Source organism: Galeopterus variegatus, unplaced genomic scaffold, assembly GCF_000696425.1.
Source record: "Galeopterus variegatus unplaced genomic scaffold, G_variegatus-3.0.2 Scaffold1811, whole genome shotgun sequence".
In the NCBI taxonomy this organism is placed as follows: domain Eukaryota; kingdom Metazoa; phylum Chordata; class Mammalia; order Dermoptera; family Cynocephalidae; genus Galeopterus; species Galeopterus variegatus.
Genome location: NW_007727922.1, coordinates 538,311 through 542,506, shown reverse-complemented (window position 1 = coordinate 542,506; position 4,196 = coordinate 538,311). Strand labels below are relative to the sequence as shown.

Genomic DNA, 4,196 nt, shown 5'->3' with positions numbered 1-4,196 from the left:
TACGATATGCCCTCACTCATAAGTGAGAGCTAAAAAATAAATAGATAAGAAAGAAAGAAAGGAACAAACAAATAACAGTCACAATAACACGTTGAACTTTCAGAAGACGAGATCAGAACTGTCATTACTAGGGTTGGGAAAGGAGGAATGGGGGGGCAGGGGGTTAGCAAGAAATTGGTTAACAGACACAAAGTATGACTAGGTTTTGTAATGATGAATATGATAATTATCCTGATTTTATCATCACACATTATACACAGTTATTGATATTGAACTCTGTACCCCACAAATATAATATGTATAATCAATTATGTTTCAATTTTTAAAAAAAGGAAAAGAAAGAAAGAAAAAAAAGAAAGGAAGGAAACGACAATCAAAATAAACATTGAATTCTCAGAAGGAGAGAACAGAATTGTGGTTTCTAGAGGCAGGAAAGGGGGAGTAGGTAGGGGGATAGCAAGAAATTGTTTAATGAACATAAAACAACTAATTAGGAAAAATAAGTTCTATTGATGTACAGTCGAGCTTGGCAGCTATAATGAACATTAACATACTGCATGTTATCAAACGGCTTGAAGAGAGAATATCAAATGTCCTCACAATAAAAAAATTATTACATTTTGTAATGATGAATATGCTAATTATCCTGATTTGATCATCACACATTGTACACAGGTATTGATATTCAACTCTGTACCCCAGAAATATGTATAATCAATTACGTTTAAATAAAAAAACAAGTGGGGGGGGAGGTCTGCTATATAATGACAAGGCATTAAACCTAAAAGTCCTACAAGCCTAAGATTTATATAAAGAGACTTTAGAAATCTTGAAAGACAACAGAGGAGACAATAACATGGACACTGAAGGAAATTTTAGCCTCTAATACCACAGCTACAGCAAAGAGTAAACATAGCCTAACTTCTAGACAAATAAATGTAAAACATCACGCTAAAGGCTTATCTGCCTCAGTTCCTTTTACCTTATACACCATGGCCAGTTTTCAACAAAATATTACAGGGAATGTTAAAAGGCAAAAACACAGTGTGTAGAGACAAAGCAAGCATCAGAACCAGACTCAGATGTGGCAGATATTTTAGAATTATCAGACAAGCAATTAAAATAACGAATTTATATGCTTAGGGATATAATGGACAAAATTGGACAACATGTAATAGATGAGTAATATGAGCAGGGAGATGGAAACTCTAAGAAACAAGCAAAAGGAAATGCTAGAAATCAAGAACATTGCAGTAGAAACGAAGAATGTCTTTCATAGGTTCATCACTGGACTAGATAGGACAAAGGAAAGAAGCAGTATACTTAAAGATATGTTAATAGAAACTTAACAAATTGCAAAACAAAACCAAAGGATGAAAAATGGAACATTATATCCAAGAACTGAGGGACAATTTAAAAAGGTATATATTCTTGAAAACTAATTTGTAGTTGAGTTGAAACTGAGGTCCATGTAATTCTGATTTTTTATATCTCTAAACTAATGTCAACAAAAATGAAACCAACTTGTCACAAAGCCTTTATTATTTAATGATTAATAAATAAGTAAGCAAGTAAAGAAATAAACAAACGAAAACAAAAAAATAATGAAAATTTTTTTAAAAATAAGAAGTTGTAGAGTACAAGTAATGGAGATAACAGAAAAGAAGGAACAGAAGAAATATTCAAAGCAATAATTTCTGAGAATTTCCTAAAATTCATGACAGACAACAAACCACAGATCCAAGCAGGATAAAGACCAAAAAAATCTAACTAGATATACCATACTTAAAATGTAGAAAATCAAAAACCATAGTATAAATACATATTTTTTAAAATTTTCCACATATTATGATTTTTGACACCTTAAAAATCCTTCTGGCTGCAGAGAGACCATCACTCCTGGGGCTAGCCAATTTTTAAGACAACAAAGGGTCCAGACAGGAGCATGCCTTTGATATGCACACACTAACCAATCCAGGGACGTACCTCCTCTATCTGGCCCTTACATCCCAGGAGACAATATTACTGTGCTTTAATCATCCCATAATAAGGTACCAGGTAACTAGGAACCACCTGTATAGCCAAAAGGCAATGAAATTATTTAAGCTAGTCAATCCTAAACTGGGGCACTCTGTCCCTCACTCGCCACCCATGGCCTACCTTGTTTGTGCACAAGCCCTGCTGCCGCCCTGCAGAAATGTTTCAGTTACGTACAGTCCTTCACCAGATGAAACCAGAGTCCAGGGCACTGGCTCCTCATCTCACTCAGGCTTACACTAAAGATGTAAAATTTGGTGCAGATGTCTGAGTCTTAAGGCTTCAAGGTATAAACCTTTTAGTCATCGCTGCAGCCATTACAACAGGGCCAAAGGGAAGAACAGTGATTACTGAATAGAGTTGGAGAAGTCCAAAATAGCAAAAGATGGTGTGACTGTTGCAAAGTGAACTGATTTAAAGGATAAATAAGAATGTTGCAGCTAAACTTGTTCAAGATGTTACCAATAATACAAATGAAGAGGCTGGTGATGTCACCAACAGTGCTACTGTCCTGGCACACTCTATTGCCAGGGAAGGCTTGGAGAAGATTAGGAAAAGTGCTAATCCAGTGGAAATCAGGAGAGGTGTGATGTAAGCTGTTGGTTCTGTAATTGCTGAACTTAAGAAGCAATCAAAATCTGTGACCACTCCAAAGAAACTGCTCAGGATGCTACGATTTCTGCAAACGGAGACAAAGAAATTGGCAACATAATTTTTGATGCAATGAAAAAGTTTGAAAGAAAGGGTGTCATCACAGTAAAGGATTGAAAAACACTGAATGATGAGTTAGAAATTACTGAGGGCATGAAGTTTGATCCAGGCCTCATTTCTCCATACTTAATAGATCAATAGGTCAGAAATGTGAATTCCAGGATGCCTATGTTCTATTGAATGAAAATAAAATTGCTAGTGTCCAGTCTGTTGTATGCGCTCTTAAAATTGCCAATGCTTACCATAAGCCCTTGTTCATAATTGCTAAAGATGTTGATGAAGAAGCTCTAAGTACACTTGTTTTAAATAGGCTAAAAGTGGTCTTCAAGTTGTAGCAGTCAAAGCGCCAACTTTTGGTGACAACCAAAAGAACCGGCTTAAAGACATGACTATTGCTCCTACATGGTGCAGTGTTTGGAGAAGAGAGGTTGACCCTAAATCTTGAAGATGTCCAGCCTCATGACTTAGGAAAAATTGGGGATGTCATTGTGACCAAAGATGACGCCATGCTCTTGAAAGGAAAAGGTGACAAGACTCAAATTGAAAAACACATTCAAGAAATCATCGAGTAGTTAGATATCACAACTAGTGAATACAAAAAGGAAAAACTGAATGAACATCTGGCAAAACTTTCAAATACAGTAGCTGGGACAAAGTTTAATGGGACAAAGTGATGTTGAAGTGAATGAAAAGAAAGAGTTACAGATGTACTTAATGCTACAAGAACTGCTGTTGAAGAAGGCATTGCTCTGGGAAGAGGTTGTGCCCTGCTTTGGTGTATTCCAGCCTTGGACTCATTAACTCCAGCTAGTGAAGATCAAAAGATTAGTGTAGAAATTATTAAAAGGACTCGAAATTCCTGCAATGGCCATTGCTAAGGATGCAGGTGTTGAAGGATCTTTGATAGCTGGGAAAATTACGCAAAGTTCCTCAGAAGCTGGTATGCTATGTTTGGCAATTTTGAGAATACGGAAGAAAAAGGAATCACTGATCCAACAAAGGTTGTAAGAACTACTTTATGGATGTCACTGGGGTGGCCTCTCTGTTAACTATATCAGAGGCTGTACACAGAAATTCTTAAGGAAGAGAAGGATTCTGGAATCGGTGAAATGGGAGGTGGTATGGGAGGTGGCATATTCTAATTCCTAGAATATTGCTTCACCATTATTAATGAACTATGACAGGAAGCTCAGGGCAGTGTTCCTCACCAATACATTTAGAGAAGTCAACTGAAGAAAACAACTGAAGAAAATCGCTATAACCATCAGTTATTAGGTTAGGTTGACAGAATATAATTGTTTACTGATGTCACGGTCCATACCTATAGATACTTTATTTTGTAATTTTGAATAAAAAGACATTTGTACATTTCTGACACTGGGTGCAAGAGCCATGTACCAGTGTACTTTTCTTTCCACTTAAATCACTGAGGCATTTTTGCTACTATT

At 36.3% G+C, this 4,196-nt stretch overlaps 1 pseudogene; it reads left to right on the top strand.

The window, feature by feature from the left end:
• Positions 1-2,197: 2,197 nt before the first annotated feature.
• On the top strand, positions 2,198-3,890 carry LOC103595665 (annotated as a pseudogene).
• The last annotated feature ends 306 nt before the right edge of the window (positions 3,891-4,196 follow it).